Below are 11,692 nucleotides of genomic sequence, written 5' to 3'. Positions count from 1 at the left end.
TCAAATGCATGTAATAGCGAGAAACGCACTAACGTCGTGAAATAAAGCGTTTTTCCATCAACTTCATGGAGATAGCTGTAACTTTTGATAGAAGACTCAGACACACAAATTTATAGCTTTGCCTTATAGAATTCAGCATCTCCGTGCTGGGGAAATAGGTTTTGCAGCTGTTTGAGCTAAGATTTTCAAGTTATTCACAAAATGAAAACCTATACTTTGTTTTGGGCGAGTTCCCCATTCAAATGCATGTAATAGCGAGAAACGCACTGTGTTGACGAAAGAAAGCGTTTTTGTACAACTTCATAAACATAGCTATAACTTTTGATAGAAGACTCAGACACACATAAATACGGCTTTGCCTTATAGAATTCAGCATCTCCGTGCTGGGGAAATAGGTTTTGCAGCTGTTTGAGCTAAGATTTTCAAGTTATTCACAAAATGAAAACCTATACTTTGTGTCGGGCGAGAACTCCATTCAAATGCATGTAATAGCGAGAAACGCACTAACGTGGTGAAATAAAGCGTTTTTCCATCAACTTCATGGAGATAGCTGTAACTTTTGATAGAAGACTCAGACACAAAAAATTATAGCTTTGCCTTATAGAATTCAGCATCTCCGTGCTGGGGAAATAGGTTTTGCAGCTGTTTGAGCTAAGATTTTCAAGTTATTCACATAATGAAAACCTATACTTTGTTTTCTGGCCAGAACTCCATTCAAATGCACGTAATAGTCAGGAACGCACTGTCTCGGCGAAATAAAGTGTTTTTGTAAAGCTTCATGAAGTTACATGTAACTTTTGATAGAAGGCTCAGATATGCGTATTTATGGCTTTATCTTATAGAATTCAATATACCCGTGTTGAGCAAACAGGTTTCGCAGCTGTTTGAGCTAAGATTTTCAAGTTATTCACAAGATGAAAACCTATACTTTGTTTTCTGGCGAGAACTCCATTCAAATGCATGTAATAGCGAGAAACGCACTAACGTGGTGAAATAAAGCGTTTTTCCATCAACTTCATGGAGATAGCTGTAACTGTTGATAGAAGACTCAGACACACAAATTTATAGCTTTGCCTTATAGAATTCAGCATCTCCGTGCTGGGGAAATAGGTTTTGCAGCTGTTTGAGCTAAGATTTTCAAGTTATTCACAAAATGAAAACCTATACTTTGTGTCGGGCGAGAACTCCATTCAAATGCATGTAATAGCGAGAAACGCACTGTCTTAGCGAAATAAATCGTTTTTGTACAACTTCATAAACATAGCTATAACTTTTGATAGAAGACTCAGACACACATAAATACGGCTTTGCCTTATAGAATTCAGCATCTCCGTGCTGGGGAAATAGGTTTTGCAGCTGTTTGAGCTAAGATTTTCAAGTTATTCACAAAATGAAAACCTATACTTTGTGTCGGGCGAGAACTCCATTCAAATGCATGTAATAGCGAGAAACGCACTAACGTCGTGAAATAAAGCGTTTTTCCATCAACTTCATGGAGATAGCTGTAACTTTTGATAGAAGACTCAGACACAAAAATTTATAGCTTTGCCTTATAGAATTCAGCATCTCCGTGCTGGGGAAATAGGTTTTGCAGCTGTTTGAGCTAAGATTTTCAAGTTATTCACAAAATGAAAACCTATACTTTGTTTTGGGCGAGTTCCCCATTCAAATGCATGTAATCGTAAGAAACGCACTGTGTTGCCGAAAGAAAGCGTTTTTGTACAACTTCATAAACATAGCTATAACTTTTGATAGAAGACTCAGACACACATAAATACGGCTTTGCCTTATAGAATTCAGCATCTCCGTGCTGGGGAAATGGGTTTTGCAGCTGTTTGAGCTAAGATTTTCAAGTTATTCACAAGATGAAAACCTATACTTTGTTTTCTGGCGAGAACTCCATTCAAATGCATGCAATAGTCAGAAACGCACTGTCTTTGCGAAATAAAGTGTTTTTGTAAAACTTCATTAAGTTACGTGTAACTTTTGATAGAAGGCTCAGACACACATATTTATGGCTTTATCTTATACATATTTATGGCTTTATCTTATACATATTTATGGCTTTATCTTATACAATTCTATATCCCCGTGTTGAGCAAACAGGTTTTAACGCTGTTTGAGCTAAGATTTTCAAGTTATTCACAAAATGAAAACCTATACTTTGTGTCGGGCGAGAACTCCATTCAAATGCATGTATCAGTGAGAAACGCACTGTCTTAGCGAAATAAAGCGTTTTTGTACAACTTCATAAACATAGCTATAACTTTTGTTAGAAGACTCAGACACACAAATTTATAGCTTTGCCTTATAGAATTCAGCATCTCCGTGCTGGGGAAATAGGTTTTGCAGCTGTTTGAGCTAAGATTTTCAAGTTATTCACAAAATGAAAACCTATACTTTGTGTCGGGCGAGAACTCCATTCAAATGCATGTAATAGCGAGAAACGCACTGTCTTAGCGAAATAAATCGTTTTTGTACAACTTCATAAACATAGCTATAACTTTTGATAGAAGACTCAGACACACATAAATACGGCTTTGCCCTATAAAATTCAGCATCTCCGTGCTGGGGAAATAGGTTTTGCAGCTGTTTGAGCTACGATTTTCAAGTTATTCACAAAATGAAAACCTATACTTTGTTTTGGGCGAGAACTCCATTCAAATGCATGTAATAGCGAGAAACGCACTGTCTTAGCGAAATAAATCGTTTTTGTACAACTTCATAAACATAGCTATAACTTTTGATAGAAGACTCAGACACACATAAATACGGCTTTGCCTTATATAATTCAGCATCTCCGTGCTGGGGAAATGGGTTTTGCAGCTGTTTGAGCTAAGATTTTCAAGTTATTCACAAAATGAAAACCTATACTTTGTGTCGGGCGAGAACTCCATTCAAATGCATGTAATAGCGAGAAACGCACTAACGTGGTGAAATAAATCGTTTTTATACAACTTCATAAACATAGCTATAACTTTTGATAGAAGACTCAGACACACATAAATACGGCTTTGCCTTATAGAATTCAGCATCTCCGTGCTGGGGAAATAGGTTTTGCAGCTGTTTGAGCTACGATTTTCAAGTTATTCACAAAATGAAAACCTATACTTTGTTTTGGGCGAGAACTCCATTCAAATGCATGTAATAGCGTGAAACGCACTGTCTTAGCGAAATAAATCGTTTCTGTATAACTTCATAAACATAGCTATAACTTTTGATAGAAGACTCAGACACACATAAATACGGCTTTGCCTTATATAATTCAGCATCTCCGTGCTGGGGAAATGGGTTTTGCAGCTGTTTGAGCTAAGATTTTCAAGTTATTCACAAAATGAAAACCTATACTTTGTGTCGGGCGAGAACTCCATTCAAATGCATGTAATAGCGAGAAACGCACTAACGTGGTGAAATAAAGCGTTTTTCCGTCAACTTCATGGAGATAGCTGTAACTTTTGATAGAAGACTCAGACACACATAAATACGGCTTTGCCTTATAGAATTCAGCATCTCCGTGCTGGGGAAATAGGTTTTGCAGCTGTTTGAGCTAAGATTTTCAAGTTATTCACAAAATGAAAACCTATACTTTGTGTCGGGCGAGAACTCCATTCAAATGCATGTAATAGCGAGAAACGCACTAACGTGGTGAAATAAAGCGTTTTTCCATCAACTTCATGGAGATAGCTGTAACTGTTGATAGAAGACTCAGACACACAAACTTATAGCTTTGCCTTATAGAATTCAGCATCTCCGTGCTGGGGAAATAGGTTTTGCAGCTGTTTGAAATAAGATTTTCAAGTTATTCACAAAATGAAAACCTATACTTTGTGTCGGGCGAGAACTCCATTCAAATGCATGTAATAGCGAGAAACGCACTGTCTTGGCGAAATAAAGCGTTTTTGTACAACTTCATAAACATAGCTATAACTTTTGATAGAAGACTCAGACACACATAAATACGGCTTTGCCTTATAGAATTCAGCATCTCCGTGCTGGGGAAATAGGTTTTGCAGCTGTTTGAGCTACGATTTTCAAGTTATTCACAAAATGAAAACCTATACTTTGTTTTGGGCGAGAACTCCATTCAAATGCATGTAATAGCGTGAAACGCACTGTCTTAGCGAAATAAATCGTTTCTGTATAACTTCATAAACATAGCTATAACTTTTGATAGAAGACTCAGACACACATAAATACGGCTTTGCCTTATATAATTCAGCATCTCCGTGCTGGGGAAATGGGTTTTGCAGCTGTTTGAGCTAAGATTTTCAAGTTATTCACAAAATGAAAACCTATACTTTGTGTCGGGCGAGAACTCCATTCAAATGCATGTAATAGCGAGAAACGCACTAACGTGGTGAAATAAAGCGTTTTTCCGTCAACTTCATGGAGATAGCTGTAACTTTTGATAGAAGACTCAGACACACATAAATACGGCTTTGCCTTATAGAATTCAGCATCTCCGTGCTGGGGAAATAGGTTTTGCAGCTGTTTGAGCTAAGATTTTCAAGTTATTCACAAAATGAAAACCTATACTTTGTGTCGGGCGAGAACTCCATTCAAATGCATGTAATAGCGAGAAACGCACTAACGTGGTGAAATAAAGCGTTTTTCCATCAACTTCATGGAGATAGCTGTAACTGTTGATAGAAGACTCAGACACACAAACTTATAGCTTTGCCTTATAGAATTCAGCATCTCCGTGCTGGGGAAATAGGTTTTGCAGCTGTTTGAAATAAGATTTTCAAGTTATTCACAAAATGAAAACCTATACTTTGTGTCGGGCGAGAACTCCATTCAAATGCATGTAATAGCGAGAAACGCACTGTCTTGGCGAAATAAAGCGTTTTTGTACAACTTCATAAACATAGCTATAACTTTTGATAGAAGACTCAGACACACATAAATACGGCTTTGCCTTATAGAATTCAGCATCTCCGTGCTGGGGAAATAGGTTTTGCAGCTGTTTGAGCTAAGATTTTCAAGTTATTCACAAAATGAAAACCTATACTTTGTTTTGGGCGAGAACTCCATTCAAATGCATGTAATAGCGTGAAACGCACTGTCTTAGCGAAATAAATCGTTTCTGTATAACTTCATAAACATAGCTATAACTTTTGATAGAAGACTCAGACACACATAAATACGGCTTTGCCTTATATAATTCAGCATCTCCGTGCTGGGGAAATGGGTTTTGCAGCTGTTTGAGCTAAGATTTTCAAGTTATTCACAAAATGAAAACCTATACTTTGTGTCGGGCGAGAACTCCATTCAAATGCATGTAATAGCGAGAAACGCACTAACGTGGTGAAATAAAGCGTTTTTCCGTCAACTTCATGGAGATAGCTGTAACTTTTGATAGAAGACTCAGACACACATAAATACGGCTTTGCCTTATAGAATTCAGCATCTCCGTGCTGGGGAAATAGGTTTTGCAGCTATTTGAGCTAAGATTTTCAAGTTATTCACAAAATGAAAACCTATACTTTGTGTCGGGCGAGAACTCCATTCAAATGCATGTAATAGCGAGAAACGCACTAACGTGGTGAAATAAAGCGTTTTTCCATCAACTTCATGGAGATAGCTGTAACTGTTGATAGAAGACTCAGACACACAAACTTATAGCTTTGCCTTATAGAATTCAGCATCTCCGTGCTGGGGAAATAGGTTTTGCAGCTGTTTGAAATAAGATTTTCAAGTTATTCACAAAATGAAAACCTATACTTTGTGTCGGGCGAGAACTCCATTCAAATGCATGTAATAGCGAGAAACGCACTGTCTTGGCGAAATAAAGCGTTTTTGTACAACTTCATAAACATAGCTATAACTTTTGATAGAAGACTCAGACACACATAAATACGGCTTTGCCTTATAGAATTCAGCATCTCCGTGCTGGGGAAATAGGTTTTGCAGCTGTTTGAGCTAAGATTTTCAAGTTATTCACAAAATGAAAACCTATACTTTGTGTCGGGCGAGAACTCCATTCAAATGCATGTAATAGCCAGAAACGCACTAACGTCGTGAAATAAAGCGTTTTTCCATCAACTTCATGGAGATAGCTGTAACTGTTGATAGAAGACTCAGACACACAAATTTATAGCTTTGCCTTATAGAATTCAGCATCTCCGTGCTGGGGAAATAGGTTTTGCAGCTGTTTGAGCTAAGATTTTCAAGTTATTCACAAAATGAAAACCTATACTTTGTGTCGGGCGAGAACTCCATTCAAATGCATGTAATAGCGAGAAACGCACTAACGTGGTGAAATAAAGCGTTTTTCCATCAACTTCATGGAGATAGCTGTAACTGTTGATAGAAGACTCAGACACACAAATTTATAGCTTTGCCTTATAGAATTCAGCATCTCCGTATTGGGGAAATAGGTTTTGCAGCTGTTTGAGCTAAGATTTTCAAGTTATTCACAAAATGAAAAACCTATACTTTGTGTCGGGCGAGAACTCCATTCAAATGCATGTAATAGCGAGAAACTCACTGTCTTGGCGAAATAAATCGTTTTTGTACAGCTTCATAAACATAGCTATAACTTTTGATAGAAGATTTAGACACACAAATTTATAGCTTTGCCTTATAGAATTCAGCATCTCCGTGCTGGGGAAATAGGTTTTGCAGCTGTTTGAGCTAAGATTTTCAAGTTATTCACAAAATGAAAACCTATACTTTGTGTCGGGCGAGAACTCCATTCAAATGCATGTAATAGCGAGAAACGCACTACCGTGGTGAAATAAAGCGTTTTTGTACAACTTCATAAACATAGCTATAACTTTTGATAGAAGACTCAGACACACATAAATACGGCTTTGCCTTATAGAATTCAGCATCTCCGTGCTGGGGAAATAGGTTTTGCAGCTGTTTGAGCTAAGATTTTCAAGTTATTCACAAAATGAAAACCTATACTTTGTGTCGGGCGAGAACTCCATTCAAATGCATGTAATAGCGAGAAACGCTCTGTCTTAGCGAAATAAATCGTTTTTATACAACTTCATAAACATAGCTATAACTTTTGCTAGAAGACTTAGACACACATAAATATGGCTTTGCCTTATAGAATTCAGCATCTCCGTGCTGGGGAAATAGGTTTTGCAGCTGTTTGAACTAAGATTTTCAAGTTATTCACAAAATGAAAACCTAGACTTTGTGTCGGGCGAGTTCCCCATTCAAATGCATGTAATAGTCAGAAACGCACTGTCTTAGCGAAATAAAACGTTTTCATCAACTCCATAGAGATAGCTATAACTTTTGATAGAAGACTCACATACACATATTTATGGTAAAGATTCTTAATAGTTTAACTAGATTGGAAATCCAAAAAATTCAGATTCTTCTTCCACAGAAGTTTCATCTGTCAGTGTGGGACTGCTGAGTCACCTGAATCTAATCAAAATGTAAGTAATAATTATAAAATGGGAAAGCAGAAATAAGTGTGACATGAATGTAAATGTGTTAGCTGACATAGAGGACAGCTACATGCAGTCTGAAAAGCCTTTGTTGTCAAGTTTGCAGGTATATCAGCACGAGACATTCTTACATAGAAGAGACTGTTAAAGTCTCTAACTCAGTGAAGCATTATTGGTCCAGTCTGTTTGGATAAATATAGTAAGTTGATGTACGTCCATTTATTGACACATTTCTTAAGTGCTTATCCAGTTCAGGATCACAGTGGAGCTGCAGCTGGATATGTTCAGTAAATAAACCTTACAAAAGTTAACAATAAACCTGCATCCATGTACGTTGTTGTCAACAGGATGAGAAAATCAAACTGGAAGACTGTGGAACATGTTAATAAATGTTTGTGTTTATCCCTGTGTCTTTCACAGGAGGCGCTGGAAGGTTTCCCTAATAGTTCCTGGTGAATCAAAGCAGAACCATAAAGGTTGCTGGACTACATGATGGCCTTACCCCTGAGCAGTCATCCTGTTAAAGGAGGAACCACTTAGAAGCTGTTTTCAAAGTAGCTGAGCAGATTTCATCTCAAGTAAGCGATTAACTGTTTGTTCATTTGTTTTGCCACTTAAAGAGCATTTAAGGACGTCTTTTGAGTGTCCAGTTGAATTAATTCTACTGGCTCTCATGGTCATTTGTGATTATGGACATATTTTTCATGTTCATCCAGCTATTTAGTAAATTCTATCTATTTACCTGTCAGCTATAAAATGTAATATAAATATAAAAATATCTAAATATCTCCTGCCCTTTATATTTTAATGATGTAAGTCTGTTATCGTGTTACATTAGCATTCCTCACATATCAATGAGATGCTTTACAGTACAATCCTACTGACAGCAGAGGGATAACGACGGCTATTCAACATCGTTACACGACACATTCGAGCTGCATGATGCAGACAAAGTGACTAAATCATCTTTTTTGTGGTTTATTGTCTTCAAACCAGCAGACAAAGCTGATGGCAGAAGATGTCGGAGAAGAACTTCAGGCCGTGTACTGAAAAGGTATTTTTTTCTTGTTATCAAAAGACGTTTGGAGTGACGGCTTCTACAACTGGTTGCATTAAAGTAAAGCTTACAATCTAAGAAATCACAGTGTTGATATTCAGCATTATGTTTGAATTTATTTACAATCATAGTTTTTAAAAATTCTGACTGTAAACAGATTTTACAGCTTTGATATTGTTTGACACTCGATATCAGGTGATAGGGTTTAATTTAAAGGTTTCTATGTCCCTATGAGCCATTTACACTGGCCAGTGTTTAACTTTAACTGTAACACATTCATTATTTAGTTCCAACAGAGAAATAACTGAATGTAAAAAAATGGCAGCCCTCAGGCAGGTTTATAGAGATATATGTATGCATTATGAAATTTATGTATCCCAGATAATTGTTATTCAACTAGTCATGGCAGACTCACCCCTTCCTCCCAAGTTAACTGCAACCCAAAAGAACTAGTGGGGCTATTTTACACACTCACAACCAGTGTGGGGTAAAAAGAGCCACCAAAAAGCCACAGATGTGCTATAAGAGTTGGAAACTCTACTTATGGAGAAACTTTCTAAGTTTAACAGGGGACAGGTACTCCTGCCCAAATAACATGATATAACCCCACATACAGCCCAGCCATAAAATGAACCAAGTTATTTAGTTAAAGACAGCATGGGACCAAATGCATGTAACCAGCCTGCACCCACCTGACATTTCTTCCTCCTGAATTAAATGAATGAATGGATGAAAGTTAAATGACTACAAACGTAAAGCCACTAGTTCCCACACTGGAGCTCCCTGATACTGTGTGTTAACCGTATTTAGCTTGTATCAACAGTTGTAACAGGCTAAGCCACCTGAGACACTGCATTGAATGATTGTTCCTGTCTTAATGATTTCAGCTGACTGGTTTCAGCTCAGATGTTCTGCTTTTTCCTTTCAGTAGATCAAAGCAGCTCTTTCTGCTTCCATTTTAATGGCAAGAAGAAGAAGAAGAAGAAGAATGCTTCAGCGAAGTGGCGTTCATGGTCTCAGTGAACAGTCATGGCCACACACTGCATGTGGTTTTAAAAGCAACATGTCTGTTCACCACAACAATCGAGATGTGTAATATTAGTGCAGCTACGGTTTGTTCTTGAACATCAGTTCTGTTTTCTACTTTGACCACTTAGACCAAAAAAGTGTTGTTTTCAGATTCTTTCTTTTAAATCTATAAAGCACCTGCTCATTTTTTATTACAATTGGTTTCACATAAATGTTAGTTTTTCCTTTATGATCTTTTAATGCTTACACTACACTGTACACATTAGAGACATTTCTGTTACCTGTTTCTGTTGACTCAGAGTTGTGAAATGTTCTTTTATTTGATACACAATATGAAGTTCATAATTTTCTTACAAATAAAACTATAATGACAAACATGAACAGCTGTGCTTATTTCTGAGACATGAGTTTTTGAATGTGTTCATATTTAGACGGTGTGCATTTGTATGCTGAAACTGTAATGGTGAACCTGAGGTGATGGTCAACAGAAGGCAAATATATATCAATATAAAACAATATTGAAGTAATGTCTTTATCCCCTGCAGCGTGTGGACGCTGTGCACACAAGAACCTTATTTACTGTAGTAAACATGCACCGCTAGCTCACGTGACTGACTGTCTCCATGGTTACATCGTATATTATTAGCTATGTAAACAGCTTCCATAGATACCGCCATAGCTCTCTGCAGCTGTAACACTTTCACACTTTGCAAATCATTTCACGTTTTTGATAGTTATGAAGACAGAATATGTTTTTAAGGTCATGCTAGGCGGTTGCTATGGTGGTTGCTGTGGACTTGGGTGGACCGCGTCCGATTCCTGTTATTAGCTGTCCGCCGTAGGGAGGCTGCGTTCCATTTACAAGTAGTGACAGTCTGCCGTAACTCGAACTGTAATTAAAGGCATTTTATAGCCGTTCATGACACGCACACACACACACACACATACACACACATAAAACACTTTGCCTCACAATGACAGTGCAACTTTACCTAACCTAACCTTTAAAGTATCTGATATAGTATAGAAAAATGAAGCAACCAGAGATTTAATGATGAAGACTCTGGGTTCTGTAGTTCACGTTTTACAGTCCTGAATGACTCTTTGCATATAATTTATTGAAGAGGAGTTTAAAATGCACTTTATATTTAGACTGTTGCTGTTTAATTTTTTACATTGTTGCGGTGTTATGTCATGAATAAGGTTCACCTGCTGGGGGTTCGATGGATCAGCTGGACAATACAGTCAAAGACAGACTTCATTCATCATATGCAAGAATCCTAGTTGGATTTTGGTTTTCACTCATGTTTTTGAACCAAATATTGAAAACAATTCTGACAGACTGGATACCTGGTCAGGGTGTACATTACCTTTCACTCAAGCATCCCAGGACAGAGCCCTGCCCCACCATGAGCCTGGGTGGATACGTGGTTATAATATAAAAGGACCGATACTGAATATGAATATTTCATGAAAATTGAATTATAATACGAATTAGTAATAAGGGTTTCTCTGCGCCCTTCTCCACCCCATACTCAAAGAGCTGCGGGCAGAGAGGGTGACAGGAGAGGATGGCACTGAAGAGAAGATGCTCAGTTTCTGGAGTCTCCTGGTCCTGTCAGTATTAGTAGGATGCATCTGCTGTGTCTTCTCGTGGATGCTCACCTACCTTGACTCGTTCCAGCCTGCTATGGATTTCCCAACACTGCGGACAGTGGCCCACGTCAGAGACGTTTAATATTGATTACATATGTCTGAATTGCTAACCCTAACCCTAGCTCAACAGACCACAATGCCCTGGACTGTCAGTATTATTACATGCTGTGAACATAAGTAGCTTTGATCACAGTTTATGTTGTAAAAGAGAAGGAATATTGAAAAAAAGATCAACTAATGTTGATCAATTAAAAAACTTTGACTTTGTAAGTACATATTGTTACAGTCCTAATTCCAATATGATTCTTCATAACTCCTGCTTTGAAATACTGAACTTTAAAATTTACCTGATGAAAGATAATTTACAGTGGCAGTCTGTCAGGATAATTCTGACTATAAGATCACCGTATTAATCTGAATGATTCTCAAATGTGCTGTGAATGAATGCTGATGCAAGTCACTGTGGGAAAACTGTTAATAAAATGAATCTGTGACACATGCAACACATTCACAGAGGAAGAGGACACAAAGGGAGGAC

This window comes from Perissodus microlepis, chromosome 4 (genome assembly GCF_051167445.1).
Source record: "Perissodus microlepis isolate ML-2025 ecotype Zambia chromosome 4, ASM5116744v1, whole genome shotgun sequence".
NCBI classification, from domain to species: domain Eukaryota; kingdom Metazoa; phylum Chordata; class Actinopteri; order Cichliformes; family Cichlidae; genus Perissodus; species Perissodus microlepis.
The sequence above is the reverse complement of the archived record's forward strand: the minus strand, read 5'-3'. Positions refer to the sequence as shown.